Here is a 16655-nt window from a genome sequence, read left to right as displayed (position 1 = left end):
CTGGGGAGAAATTCAAACCAACTGCAGGAATTTGCATAAGTAATGAGGAGCCAAATGTTAATCACCAAGACAATGGGGAAAATGTCTCCAGGGCATGTCAGAGAACTTCACATCAGCCCCTCTCATCACAGGCTCAGAGGCCTAAGAAGGAGACATGGTTTCCTGGGCTGAGTCCAGTGTCCCCTGCTGTGTGCAGCCTTAGGAGTTGGTGCCCTGCATCCCGGCCATTCCAGCCACGGCTGTGGCTAAACGGGGCCAACACAGAGCTCATGCCATGTCTTCAGAGGGTGCAAGACCCAACCAAGCCTCGGCAGCTTCCACATGATGTTGGTCCTGCGGGTGCACAGAAGTCAAGAATTGAGGTTTGGGAACCTCTGCCTAGATTTCAGAGGATGTATGGAAACACCTGGATGTCCAGGCACAGATGTGCTGCAGGAGCAGAGCCCTCATTGGAGAACTTTTGCTAGAGCAGTGCAGTAGGAAAATATGGAGTGGGAGCTCCATTACAGATTCCCCACTGAGGCACTGCCTAGTGGAGCTGTGAGAAGAGGTTCACCATCTTCCAGACTCCAGAATGGTAGGTCCACCAACAGCTTGCAGCATGCACCTGAAAACGTTGCAGACACTCAAGGCTACCTGTGAAAGCAGCTGAAAGGGGGACTGTATCCTGCAAAGTCACAGGGGTGGAGCTGTCCAAGGCCATGGGAGCCCACCCTTTGCATCAGTGACCTGGATGTTCATATCCTTAAAATTTAGGGAGTCAAAGAGATCATTTGGGAACTTTAAGATTTGACTGCTCCACTGAGTTTTGGACTTGCATAGGGCCTGTAGCCCCTTCGTTTTGGCCAATTTCTCCCATTTGAAATGGATGTATTTACCCAATGCCTGTGCCTCCATTGTATCTAAGAAGTAACTAACTTGCTTTTGATTATATAGGCTCATAAGCAGAAGGGTATTGCTTGTCTCAGATAAGACTTCGGACTGTGGACTTTTGAGTTAATGTTGAAATGAGTTAAGAACTGGGGACTGTTGGGAAGGCATGTTTGGTTTTGAAATATGAGAACATAAGATTTGGAAGGGCCTGGGGTGGAATGATATGGTTTGGCTGTGTCCCCACCCAAATCTCATCTTGAACTGTAGCTCCCATAATCCCCACATGTCATGGGAAGGAGGGGTTGGGAGGTAATTGAATCATGGAGGTGAGTTTTTCCCACAGTGTTCTTGTAATAGTGAATAAGTCTCATGAAATCTGACAGTTTTATAAAATACAATTCTCCTACACCTGCTCTCTTGCCTGCTTCCATGAAAGATATGACTTTCCTCCTCCTTTGCCTTCCACCATGGTTGTGAGGCCTCCCCAGCTGTGTGGAACTGTGAGTCCATTAAACCTCATTTTCTTTATAAATTACTCAGTCTCAGGTGTTTCTTCATAGCAGTATGAAAATGGACGTATATATATATATATATACACACACACACCCTCCCCATACATATACACATACACCTCCACACACATACTTACACACAAGTGTGTATATATATAATATATACACAATATATGTATGTACTATATATACAAATACGTACACAGAAAACTACATACAAAATAAATAAGGAAAATAACAATTTATTTAGAGGCCACAAAAAAGTAAATGCATTTTTCCATTTTTCAGTGAGAAAAAAGTATTCCCATGATCAATTTACCTTGATTTTTTTTTTTTAATTTTTATCTTCACTTCAGGACACAGGATATAGTTATATTATAAGGAAATCATTGTGAGTGCACTCTATGTTCAATAGTTCATCAGCATAAAAATTTAACTTAGAACAACAAAAGCTTTTCCTACAGGTATGACCAATATTGTAAATTGCCTCCAATGCTTCATGCAGAAATGTGGCATGGATTGCTTAATTATAATTTTTTCCCATTAGTTTTGTTTTTCTTTGTTATCACGCCCTCACTGTAAGGTTCTATAATGCAATTTACAAAAGAAAAGCCATAAAATGCTGGGGAGAAAATGAGAAAAATCAAGAGGAGGTATTAATAGAGAAACAGGTAAATGAAATTATTATTATGAATGGTGCATTGTAAGATTTCTGTACTGTACTTTTACATATAAAGGAGGGGATCTGTTTTTAAATGCTGCATTTTAACGGTGGCAAAAGTGCAGGTTAATTGATTATAAGTAAATGTTTATGACCCAGTGCAGTTGTGTTGCTCCTGGTGAAATTGATTTGTATTCCAGTATTTCTTAAGAAAGACCTTTATTTTTCTGGATGGGCATTTCTATTGGTTTATCAGTGAAGATATTTATAAATTTGACTGCAGAAGATGCAGAGTGACCCGTGAACAAGGTGTAGAGTATGTGGGTTCAATAATTATGAATTCCAAAGGATATTCAGGTTTAGTTGAGTGGTGACATCTATTCTCTTCCCTGCTGCCATGGCAGGGAATATAATTTTTGCACTGGCATGTAACATTGGCCCATGAAAAACAAAGCTATTTATTTCAAAAGAAACAATAGCAACATGATATGACAACTTGAGTGGGTCCAGTGCAATTCAATTGTGTTGTTTTCTGATAACAGGGGTATAACTGTGTCATTGCTTTGTATCACTTTCTCTATATAAATTTGGGTTTTTAAAGTCTAAAATACAAATTCAGCTTTTATTGGTTTTATTAACTTTAATAAGTTATATTGTATTAATGTTGTTCTTTGCATTAAACTTACATTAAAAATGATATAGGGAGACGAATTAAAATTAATGACTGTTGTCTATAATAAATAATTAGGCTGCCTTCAAATACTAAAATTGTCTACTACTTGGGTTCATTTTTTAATTCTTTTTTTCAAAACTCTTACCAGTTTGGATGTTTATATTTTAAAGAATATAGAATAGTAATTTTCTTATATAAAAAGTACAGAAAGCTTTTGTTTTTTCCTGAAAATAATGAATAATCACACCTAGATTTTCAAATAAAAATAGTACTTTTAAATTTTATTCAACCAATTAAAAAAATTATTTTTCTGTTGTTTCCATAATACAGAGGTAGAATTTATCAGAAAAAAACTTCTTATATTTTAATCTTTTTTCCACCTGCAGAAAAGTACAATCATGTATACTATACTTTTGAAAGTATAACAAGTATATCTGTTTCATTTTCAAATTCTGCTATAAATTCTCCTCACCACTGTGTTGAGAAAGCCCAGGTGCCCATAAAAACCAGTGAATATATGCAAACGTTATATAGTTATAACAATCTGTTTGGTATTAGTAGACATTGTATGTTAAATGCAAAAAACAGAGGAACTTGAAGGGCAGAAATAAAACACACAAAGAAAATGCATGTTTTTGCTGATTAAGAGGTAACATTTATTTACAATTATCGTAATCTAGTCATGAGTAGTAATGAAATTTGCTACTGGGTTTTGAGCATAACATTGCCTTCCCGAGTTGTCTTTTTCAGTAATATATGTTTACCCTTCAAGGCTTAATTTTAGGTATTTGTTTCTTTCCGGAGATTACTTGTATCCACCCATGCTCACTTTGTTTGATTTATGCTGGGTTAAAACACTTTACTCTGGCCACCACAATCTATGACTGGGTTGGAATTGTAGTAACAGTGGGGAAAGGAACATGAGACAACAAGCAAAATCAAAAACAAAACAAAACAACGGTAACAATACAAACTGGCCATTACGGCCACATGTCTATTCTGCCAACATGTCTATTCTGCGAGAGGTGCTTGACTGCATTTGACTCCAGGAGGTGATGTGGCTAAGGGTGAAAAGGTGGTTCCCATTGTTCCTCCCCTGAAATAGGTCAACTGGAAATGAGTTTCAGAGGCTGGTTGAAGTGGTGACTTACACTTGCCTTCCAGGCTTCTGAGACATTGAAGGCAGGAATAACAGGATAACATTTGGTGTGTACTCCTCAAGTTAAATGGCTGCCCCAAATAGCTCATTCAGTGGGTGCAAGGCCAGGGTGAGCCCATAAAAATCTGTCAAACATGGCTTTTGTTTTTTTGGCTCCTGCCATTTGTTGCTTGGGGAGCACAGGGAGAGAGGTTTCCTTCTTTTAAATCCCAATCCAGGGAGGAAGGTGCTGCATTGCCAGGAATGTATAGCCTTGAGGAGGGCATTTACTTGCTCCTAAGGATTTTTGTGAGACCAAAGGGTACCTACTTATAGCTTTGGAGAAGTCACACCAATTACAAGGAGAGCAATTGTTCAGAGTAAATGAGTTGATGTAGATGATGTTTTTCTTATAGTAGAAAAATAATCACTTTTAGTACAAGGGGGCAGAAAACACGATTTATAAGATTCTTTCTAGCTCTGTTTCATATAGTGTTAATGACTTAATTTATTGCATGTTTATGTATGTGTGGCAAGGAAAATAATATGAGGTTTAAAAAGAGGAGCTTATTAAAAATCAGAAAAAAGTGAAATATGTATTATTATTTCTAGGCAAAGAGTTGGAGCTCCGTCTGTTACTAGCCAGATCTATGACCCTTAACCTTTCTAAGGGTGAGAAGGTGGTTCCCATTGTCCCTCCTCTGAAATAGGTTAACTGGAGATGAGTATCAGAGATTGGTTGAAGTGTGGCTTATACTTGCCTCCCAGACTCCTCAGACACTGAAGGCAGGAATGACAGGGTAGCTTATATGATAAGTGATTATATAATAGTGCACTGTCATACATAGACCACCAGGATGTTCATTCAAGCAAAAGCTCTCCACTTACTGCACATGCTATTTTCATTTAGCATGACATCTATTTCTGGAACTTTTTTCTCCAACGTGCTCAAGAACTTCATTCATTCATTCATTCATTCATTCATTCATTCAACGACTGCTTCTTGGGCATCTACTTTTTGCAAGGCAAAAGATGATGAGAATACTTTGCAGACAAAACAAAATTCCTGTCCTCAAGAAATTTATATCATGAAGAGGCAAACTATGAAAACTGACCAAATGATATGTGACAGTTACTAGAAGGAAGGTGAGCATAGGTGCAATGGGAGTGTAGTGAAGTTCAAACTTTGAAGATTCAAACAAACTGACAATACTCAGATTAACAGGAGAAAAAGTACACAAATTTATGAATGTGCATAAGCATGAGATCCATATGAGATATGAAAATCAAAGAAAGGTCTGATGGTTGAAGCTTATATACTGGTTTCATAGGGGAAAGGGAGATGGGGAAAATGTAGGCACTTTGAGGAGTTGTAAATGATTTTTAGGGAAAATGAACAAGCCCAAAGAGCAGACAATACTTTGTAAATGATTCCCTTTGAAAGTTGAATGGGACCAATAAGTTATGGGAAGGTAAGGGGCAGAACTGCACTGTAAACAAAGGTTATCTTATTACGAAGATAAAGCCTCAAGTAAGCTCTCGGAGCTGCTCTAGGAAGAATAAATTAAATGTCTGGGTGTGGTGATGACTTTTATCTGTCTTGTTCTATGAGATTATTTAATGAGATTCCTAAGGAGGGGAATTTAAGAGAATTTCATTTCTTTTGGAAGAAGTTTTCCTCAGTCAGATAAGGAAACTGTCAGACAGTTCCCCTTCCTGCACTTGGGGAAATGGAGGGGCAATAAGAGAAAGAAAGTTGTTGGTTTGAGGCAGTTTCAAAGGTCTTCCAATTTCCTTTTATTCAAAATTGCTCAGAGCTGGGTGCTGTGGCCCACTGCTGTAATCCTAGCACTTTGGGAGGCTGAGTCAGGAAGGATGGCCTGAAGCCAGTAGTTGAAGACCAGCATGAGCAACAGTGGGACCTCGTTTCTACAAAAAGAAGTACTCAGAATGTCAAACCACACCTTACTTTGAAATATTGGCTTCTGTACCCCAACATTAGCCATGAGAAAAAGCACTCTTCCTTACATATTTTAAATACAACCTAAAAGTTTCTCCATCCATAGTGAACTGTAACCTAAGAGACTATGTAAACAGACTATAACCTACTCTTTTGATTGAGTTTTGGCCAATCAAAGGTGGCCAACTGTTCAAACTGTATTCAAATAAGGCAAAGGCTAAGCTGTAACCAATCTAATATTTCTGTATCTGACTTCCATTTTTTCTGTATGTCACTTTCCTTTCTTTGTTCATAAATGTCCTTTGACTACGAGGCTGTGCTGGAGCATCTCTAATCCTTTTCTGCTTTGGGGGCTACCCATTCACAAGTCATTCTTTGCTATTGTCAGTTAATTTGCAGGCCCCCAATCACTAGATCTAAGTTGGAATTTTTTTTTTTTCTCCCAACAGGGACACAGTGAATGACCAACTGCAGATGGGAGTGTGGCATAGGATAGGCAGAGAGAGCAGTTGCACAGTAGAGAGCTTCAGATAAACAGACCCCTGATCCACAGCACAGCAGAAGAAAAACATGGGGGGAAGGCCAGCTCATATATGGAAATGGCTCCTCAGGGAGGCTTTCCATGATTAATTCATCACAATTCAGGATTGCCATCAGTATTGAAAATCCTGTTTATCATCAAGCTTAGAAGGGAGCCACTTCTCATTGGTGAACTTAACCTTAACTAAACTCTTCACACTAAGTTATTAAACCTGAATGTCATGGTAAATTTATTATTAGAACCAGCTACTCTTTGACTTTTCAATCTAATCCTAAGACCTAAGAAAAATAAAAACATATGTCTACAAAAAATAATTGTACATAAATGTTGATAATGGATTTATTCCTGGGAGCAAAAGAAACTCAAAAACAATATTAGGTGGAATATTCATACAACAGAATAGTATTCAATAATACAAAGAATGATCTACTGATACAAGTAACATGAACATTCTCAACAATTTCAAAATATTATGCTAAACTAAAAAAGTCAGAAAAAAAATTTATTCTATATAGCTGCATTTACATGAAGTACAAGTTCAGGCCAAAACTAATCTATGATAACAGAAAATTTTTAATTTTTTGCTTTGTGGGAAGGGGAAGCAATTGACTAGAAAGTCCGTAAGGAAACTTCCTGGGATGATAGAAGTGTTCTAGATCTTGATTAGAGAGGTAATCAAGATATTCACAGCTCATAAAACTATATTTAAAATCTGAGCCTTCTGTAAAATGTAAGTTTTACCTCAAAATATTACTACAAACAAACATACATGAGAGAAAGCGATACCACCATGGAGCTATCAAGGTCAAAATAAAAATGTAGATTGATGATGAAAAGAACCAAACTCTCTAAAATATGTGAACAGATTTATTCTGAGCCAGAATCACAGTCTCAAGAGGGCCTGAGAACATGCACCCAAGGTGGTTGGGTTAAAACTTGATTTTACACATTTTAAGGGGGACAGAAGTTATAGGCAAACCTCGGCCAATACATGTAGGGTGTACATTGGTTCAGTCTAGAAAGGAGGGATAACTCGAAGCAGGGTTTTCAGGTCATAGGTGCATTCAAAGACTTTCTGATTGACAATTAGTTGAAAGCATTGTGTTATTATCTAAAGACTTGGAATCAATAGAAGGAATGCCTGGGATATGATAAGGTGTTGTGGACAACAAGGTTCTTATTCAGTAGATGAAGTCTCCCAGGTGGCTTAGAGGCAATAGGTGGCAAATGGTTCGTATTTAAACCTTTCAAATGTGTTAGATTCTCAGCTAATTTCTTCAGGATCAGAAAAAGACCTGGAAAGGGAAGGGGGTTCTCTACAGAATGCAAATTTCCCCCACAAGAGAAAGCTTTGCAGGGCCATTTCAAAATACGTCAAATAAATATATATTGGGGTAAAATAACTTCTTTCAGGGCTTGCAATCTGTTGGGGGATGCTATACTAGAGTCTGGTTGAAATTTGGTATCTTATTGCTACAAAGCCTGTTTCGTCGGTCTTAAGATCTCTGTTTTAATGCTAATGCTGGTCAGCTGTGCCTGAATTCCAACTGGAGGAGAGTATAATGAAGCATGTCCAACCCCTACATCCCATCATGGCCTGAACTAGATTTTCAGGTTTACTTTGGAATCCCCTTGGCTGAGGGGAGGGGTCTATTCAGTTGGTTGTGGGACTTAGAATTTGATTTTTGGTTACAAGATGGGTTAGGCCATTCTAACACTGCTATAAAAAATACCTGAGACTGGATAATTTATAACGAGAAGAGGTTTAGGCCAGGGGTGGTGGCTTGCACCCGTAATCTCAGCACTTTGGGAGGCCAAGATGGCCTCAAACTCACTGAGGTCAGGAGTTTGAGACCCACCTGGCCAACATGGTGAAACCCGTCTCTACTAAAAATACAAAAACTAGCCGGGTGTGGTAGCGGGTGCTTGTAATCCCAACTACTTGGGAGGCTGAGGCACGAGAATCACTTAAACCCAGGAGGCAGAGGTTGCAGAGAGCCGAGATCGTACCACTGCACTCCAGCCTGGGTGATAGAACAAAATTTATTCTTAAAAAAAAAGAGGTTTAATTGGCTCACAGTTCTGCAGGTTGTACAGGAAGCATGGCATCATCTGCTCTGCTTTGGGGGAGCTCTCAGGAAACTTACAATCATAGCAGAAGGCAAAAGGGGAGTGAGATGTCTCACATGGCTGGAGCCAGGAGGAAGAGAGAGCAGGGAGAGGTGCTACACACTTTTAAACAACCAGGTCTCATGAGAACTTTATCATAAGAACAGCACTAGGGGGATGGTGCTACACCACTAGAAACTGCCCCCATGATCCAATCACCTCCCACTGGGCCCCACCTCGAGCATTGGGGATTACATTTTAACATGAGATTTGGATGGGGACACAGATCCAAACGATATCACAAGATAAATCTTTAATGATTTATTTGGGATACAAGAATTGCAATTCAGGGCATCCATATAGATGAGGTGGTCTTCAGTATGTCGGAAGAACAAAGAGAAGGTTGGAAATTCCAGAAAAAGAAGAAATGTTAGATATTGTTTCAAAAGTTCAATGGCACTAGTAAAGTTTTTGAGAGCTGGCAAGTGATGGTGGTGGGTAAAAGGAGGCTTAGAGTTGCAACAGTTTATTTCAGAAACCAGTGAATAAAACTGGTTTCAGGTTACAGCAAGCAGTTTCAGCAGCCAGTCTTGCAGATAATTAAATTATTGGAGCAGCATCATGTACCCTGAGGGCTTTTGCCCCACCTGGATTCTCCACTCTGTTTTAGTTGAGTATAACAAGAATGACCCAATTATTATCCCTTTTCACAGAGTAAATGTGGAAAAGTTAATAAATAATGCAGGAGAGTGATTTGCGACTCAATTCAAAGTTTCTGAAAACAAATATGAGGAATTAACAAGAGAAAAAGCAGGCAAATTAGAATAGAAAAACAAGACCAAAAAATAAAAAAAGGAAGCACAAACCATGTATTGAAGAAGTAAGATGGCTAGAGGAATTTGTATATTGTTCATCATCTAGGATGTCGTGGCCCAGGAATGACCATGACTGGCTCCTGGATTGAGGTATTGAGAAGGCTCAGGCTTGCAGAGGAAGTGTTCTGGTGCAGCCACAGTTGACTCAGCCTTATGTAAGGTGTAAAATATCATTGCTCTGTCAGAGTCATGGCAGGCTCTGCCCGATTTTGGAGATTTAGGGGTATTTGAATAAACAAAATTCACAATCTTATCCAAAACCTAATCATCACACTCCAAACAATTCATTCCTGAAATGCTCAGTTAGAGATCCCTTGAGATGTTCTCTATTTCTGGTTCCCAATTCAGCTGAAACAGGAGCGGCTATTTGCATAGTATTTTGGCATATTCACTCAACCCAGGTAGAACAGAGATTAGTGAAAATGGAAACTAATAAAATAATAGAACTGCACTATCCTCTGGAAAATAGTAGGTATTTGTTTTTGTAGTATTGGTAAATGTTTGCGAGGTTCTGACTTTTCTAAATGGGTGGTGTGATTTTTCTTTTCTTTTTTTTTTTTTTTTTTGAGATGGAGTCTTGCTTGGTCGCCAGGCTGGAGTGCAGTGGCACAATTTAGACTCACTGCAGCCTCTGCCTCCCAGGTTCAAGAGATTCTTCTGTCTCAGCCTCCCGAGTATCTGGGATTACAGGCATGCCTCACCACTCCCAGCTAATTTCTGTATTTTTAGTAGAGATGCGGTTTCACCTTATTGGCCAGGATGGTCTCGATCTTTTGACCTCATGATCTGCCCGCCCTGGTCTCCCAAATTGCTGGGATTACAGGCATGAGCCACCACACCCAGCCTTTGCTTTCATTTTTATGCAGAAACAGCTCACATCCTAGAAAACCCTTCTACATACAACAGATGAATCCATAGGATTTAATTCTGACATTTCTTGCCATCGCATTCTGTAATCTTAAGTCATTACTTGTTAAAAAGATGAACTCAACATAGCATTTCTTTTTAAGTTCTCTCGAAGTTCTCATAAAGAACTATATTATTGCCTACTTCAATTTACAAAATGAATTTCATGTTAGCTAGGTTTTTCCTAATATATTTTCACATCTATAACTAAATATATATTTTTCATAGATTCACATATCATGTCAGAATTTATGATTTCAGTTATTGTGTCCCTAAAATTTGTGATGCTTGAAAAACATTTTTGATAAACAAAATTCATACTAGTGTTGACATATATAGAACATGAATTTCAGCTTGCAAAAACCTAATGCTTAAAATTTATAATCTGTACAGTTCTTAACAGTTTTTATACCTGTACTTTCCTAACCTTCATTACACTTAATTTCAATTTATTTTACATATGAACATTTTTAATTTGACTTAAATTGTGTATTTTTTATGTATAGTGACATCTATAATGTGATCTAGCTTTTGCATTACTCATTTTCACCTTTTTAAAATATATATAATATTTTCTGATGTCATTACAGTATTATATATATAACTTGTTTCTGAAAAATTTTAATATTTAATATTATCTCTATAATCCTTATGGCATATTGCTGAGTTACTTGAATGCAATCAAATTATGTAAGAATTTAGTTTTTAATGTACTTTCCATATATCATATGGAATACATATATAGAATTCTAAAACACCTAAGTATTTTGTATTAGTAATATATATATTAAATGCAATAAATAATTATAAATTACACATAATTATAGATCATTGCACTTTGAAAAATGGTGACATACACTAGCAATTATGACTTCTAAGGTTTTTTTCACTTACTTATTGTTATTCACACTAAGTAATCGTCATCATCAGGGATGATTGGTTATTTTTTTCTCCTTCAGTACTAGAAATAAGTTTATTACTTATGATCAAACTATGTCTAAAATTTTATTGACAAGTTGGCTATTAGAGACTTTAAATTTCTTAAGAAACAAAATAAAACAAAGTTGTAAATACTGATTGGTCTCCATAGAGGGTACTTTCTCCCAATTCCTTCTCTGAGAATGTTCCTTTTTTTTTTTTTTTTTGAGACGGAGTCTTGCTCTGTCGCCCAGGCTGGAGTGCAGTGGCCGGATCTCAGCTCACTGCAAGCTCCGCCTCCCGGGTTTACGCCATTCTCCTGCCTCAGCCTCCCGAGTAGCTGGGACTACAGGCGCCCGCCACGTCGCCCGGCTAGTTTTTTGTATTTTTTAGTAGAGACGGGGTTTCACCATGTTAGCCAGGATGGTCTCGATCTCCTGATCTCGTGATCCACCCGTCTCGGCCTCCCAAAGTGCTGGGATTACAGGCTTGAGCCACTGCACCCGGCCGAGAATGTTCCTTTACCATAGAAGTGACCATGATGTTTCAATGTGACCATTACTCTATGACAATAGTTGATGGAGCAAAAGTAGAGATGTCTGCTTAGAATGGTTAATTATGTCATTAGAATGGTTAATTATGTAAACTACCTGTAATTTACCATGTGGTCTTGGTCACATTTCTGAACCTCCATCCACAGTCTCTGTATCTCTAACTTAGAGATCTAACCATTTCTCATGTATCATTGTGATTTCAGTTAACGGTCACCCAAAATTCTGACTCTATTTTTTAAAACAGAAATGCAGATATATTCACTATTCATCAATATAACACAAAATTCTAAGAGTGTACAGGTACTGGAATATTTAAATTAGTTACTAAATTACATGGCAAAGGACCCTAGTACTTTTCACCTTTCTATAAGGCATTTCAGAATGATTATTTAGCAACCTCCTGGTTGAAAGATGACTTCTGCCATTCTGGTTTTATCCCTTTCTGAAGAATAGCTTCACTTACAAATATAACTATACCTAATGGAAGAAAGAGGACTTATTTCTTCCTATGCATTCTTTTTCTTCTTTTTCCTTACAGCAAAAAGTAACCTTTTCCAGAAGTACTTCAACAGGCCTCTCCCTTATCTTATTGACCAGAAATGAGTGACATGCTCGCCCCAAATCACTTATTGATAGGGCAAATGATAAACTATGACTGGGTTAGATTTATCTTGTTTTGAACTTGAGTCACATGGAGGTGTGGGGTGTACCCCAACTCAGAGTTTTACATACAAGACAGAACAAGGGAATGCTTTTTAGGCAACCAACAGTGTCTTTCATATTACATGGCATTTATGTTCAACAAACTAGATAATGTATGTGGCAAATCTTAAACTTTAAGGATATGAACAGGTATGCATGTTTGGTGTTTCATAACTACTCATAAATAAAATCTACTATTCTGCCAGGTGCGATGGCTCATGCCTGTAATCCCAGCACTTTGGGAGGCTGAGGTGGGCAGATAACTTGAGCTCACAAGTTCGAGATCAGCCTGGGCAACTTGGCAAAACCCCATCTCTACAAAAAAAACAAAAATTAGCTGGGTGTGCTGGTTCATGCCTGTAGTCCCAGCTACTCGGGAGGCTGAGGTGGGAGGATGGCTTGAGCCTGGGAGGCAGAGGTTGCGTTGAGCAGAGGTCGTGCCACTGTACTCCAGCCTAGGTGTTAGAGCCAGACCTTGTCTCAAAACGAAGTTACCATTCTGAAAGTGTAGTTGTTTTTGGTTATTAGGAGAAAAATAATCTTATTAAATATTCTCAAATTAATTCACACTAATTTGTGAGTAACTATTAGCCCTCTTAGTCTCTTAAAAGTTATTCATATTAAAAAAAGGAGATGCTTATAGGCCAATAATTCAGTAACAAATAGATTTTCCTGTATAAAGCAAAGTAACCTAAAAAATGTTTGAACTGTGGAAGAAATTACCAAGGAATCTGGTGAAAACACATTTTTCAGTTGCCTCTGGAGCCTACCTTCAGAGTCAGAAACCTAAATTGTTCCTTCTTACCAGTTTCTTCCCTTCCTCCATTTCTGAACTCAAAGCTCCTGAATGGCACCAATGTTACCGTGCAACTTTCATGCATATGATAGAGGAATCACCAGTTATCCATGGAATTCCCCTAATGGATCATTTCAAAATTGCATTTGGATTTGATGGCTCAGTTGACCATGTTGGACAAAGTTTGAAAAGATGGGAAAATGTTACCTTGCAGAGCTTCAAGATTGGGAAGGGAAATTCAGAGCTACTTGTGTTACTTTTAGTACCACCTGGAGGAAGCTCTACATCTGGAGACTGGATTGTTCAGCCTAGGGAGAAAATAGGTGCAGTTATTTACTTTGTACAATTTTAAGTTTGGGTTCAAAAGATATGTGGGTCACAGTATTGTTACCAGTATGCTTTAGGTCAGAACTCAATTTTGCTGATCACTAACTGAGCTGAAATTCTCCTATTGCATTTGCTTATATGGCCCAATATATTGCCTGTGGCTCTGGCACAGTGTTTTGCACATAATAAATACTTGTAGATTTGAATGGAAAGGAATTGAATTGGAAATACTCATTTTTTAATAAGTCTTCTAAAATTGAATTGGTAACAAGGTTCCATTCCTTAGATATTACTAAAGCTCTGTTTGTTGTCATTTTAGGATCCAAATTTATGTCTGAGTCCATCATGTACTTATAACAAACTTCTGAAATTTGTCTTCCTGAAACCTGATTAATTACAGAAGGATTAAATACTTTTGCTCTTTCTACCTAATGTGGAACACAATTCAAATTTCTACTCCTACCTATAAAATGCTTTACCTGTTATCCCAAGGTTGTTTCTGAAATATGGACTCTTTTATTGTGTATTATGTATTGGTCAATGAATATATATGCGTATACATAAATGTATGTGTGTGTATATCATGATGATATATATACATACATAGACATAAGTATATATGTGTATATATTCATTATGATATGATAATACTTTTCTTTATGAAAGAAAGGTATTACTCCCAGTGAAATCATTTAGAGCACCTATGAGCAGGAGGGAGCAATATGAGATGGATCATAACACAAGGCCCATATGTATGTTTTCATTACTTTTTTCCAGGTAATAATTAAGTCTATGTGACCATTAAGGAGAAGCAACCCCTTCTACCTGGCCAACAAAGTTCATAAGGCAGATGACTTTACTGAATAGATCAACAGTCTACCATTCAAATGGTTATGTTTTAACTATCTACAGTGTTCAGATTGAGTGTAACTTGGAGGGGAAATGGCACTTGTCCTCGATGTTTAGGTTAGGATACTTTTGCTTCAAAATTGAACATTTTAGCTGAAATAAATGTATATCATTTGTGAAAATTGGAAAGGTATGGGGAAAAGGTCTATTCAAAAAAGAAAATTTTAAATAAAAATTAATGAGTTTGAAAAAATATTTAAAACAGAATTTATGTCTTTTGATAGCCCTATACATTTCAATTATATTGAAATAAATGTGTGTGTATATACATATATATAATTTTTTTTTTTTTTTTTTTTTATGGAGTCTCACTCTGTCACCAGGCTGGAGTGCTGTGGTGCAATCTCAGCTCACTGCAACCTCCAACTCCCTGGTTCAAGGGATTCTCCTGCCTCAGCCTCCTGAGTAGCTGGGATTACAGAGCTGGGATTATAGGCACGCGCCACCACACCCGGCTAAATTTTGTATTTTAGTAGAGATGGAGTTTCACTGTGTTGGCCAGGATGGTCTTGATCTCCTGACCTTGTGATCTGTCTGTCTCGGCCTCCCAAAGTGTATTTTTATTGCATTTAAATTAGGGGTAAGCGGAAACAGCCTCAATAACTGCTGGTTCCACTTCTTAGATCTTTTATCCAACATATTTTCATATTTTAGGCCTAAAGAGTGTCGTTTTCATGCAAAATAAGTAAATAAATAAATAAATAAATAAAAGAAACAAATAATTAAATTTGAGGGAAGCACTGAACTCTGTAACCTAGCTTGCTTTGAGGTGAATTTTGGTTTTGAATTATTAATTTTAGTCCCTTTGTCTGCTTACCTAGGACAGACAGATAATGGAGGAGAGTTGGATCACTTTAAAGAGAAGATTTTCTTTTTTCGTTAAAATTGCTACTGGAGCTGTGAATGGGAAAAGAGGGTAACTGCAAATGGGCATGAAACATCTTTTTGAGCAATGAAAATGTTTTAAAACTGGATTGTGGTGATGGTTGCACAATTCTGTAAATTTACTAAAAATTATTGAATTTTACACTTAAAGTGGGTGAATTTTATGGTGTGTAAATTACACTTAATTAAAGCTATTACACATACACGTACCTAAATAAAATAATAAATGGCCCCCACACAAAGCCAAAAAAATTGCTTTTTTGGTGCTTATATGGATTAAACATCTGCTAATAAGTGAGATTCATAGCATACTTTGTTAAATATTTTCTGTAATACTTTAGTAAGAACATAATTAAAACTGAACAGGAGAACAAAACCTATTTTAATAAATATTCAATATTAAGTGGTCACTGCTTCAGATATATTTATAGGCATCTTTTTTCCACCTGGTATAGAGTGTTCCTTCTACAAGATACCATGAAGGACCAAAGAAAAACAAATATTTGATCTTCAAAATCAGCTTTCATCAAAGAAAAAGGTAGCCTCACATTTCTTTTATTTAAAATTTTAATTATCCATGTAACAGGAAAAATCACTTCTTTCACGAACGAGGAGAAAGGGTAAAATCCAAAATGAACAGAACAGCAGCAACAACAAAAACCCACAAACTTTGTTTCCTAACAGTTTAAATCAGATTTAGGGGCCAATATTTCATCTTTTATCTGTCTTCCTATAGTTACAAATATGTACATATAAATACTAGTTGGTTAAACTTTAAAAGTATACTTAATAGATTTTAGAGCCAGGTTTCAAACCCAGATTTGTATCCGGAGCCCACATGTGCCTCACTGCACTGTGATCACTGATACACACACAAGTATATGTATAGAACGAAGAAGGAGTCTCCAAGATGAAATCCCCGGGATTGTTTTTTCTGACCAAAATCTATTGAGGCTTATACAATTTATTCATTGCTTCTGTAAGAAGATGGCTCTAAAGAAGAAATTAATGGTGGCAATGTGTGAAAAGGGGAACAGAGAACAGTGGCACGAGTATCAAATACAATTTTCCATGTAACAATCCTGTTTATTTCATGAGCCAGAGGCGGTACACACTCAGGTGTTATGGTCAGGGTAGGATTATAAGGTTGCTGTACTGGGGATAATGGTAAATGAACTCAACTCCAAGGTGGGACTCCTTTATCAGATTGTGACTATTCTTACTGTTTCGAAAAGTCAGGGATTATACACATTTTTCCTTCCAGACACAGAGAAAAGAAGATCAGAAATGGCTTAAATATAGATATTTAATTTTCA

Source organism: Mandrillus leucophaeus, unplaced genomic scaffold (assembly GCF_000951045.1).
Source record: "Mandrillus leucophaeus isolate KB7577 unplaced genomic scaffold, Mleu.le_1.0 Scaffold547, whole genome shotgun sequence".
NCBI lineage: Eukaryota > Metazoa > Chordata > Mammalia > Primates > Cercopithecidae > Mandrillus > Mandrillus leucophaeus.
This window is presented reverse-complemented; position numbering follows the sequence as displayed.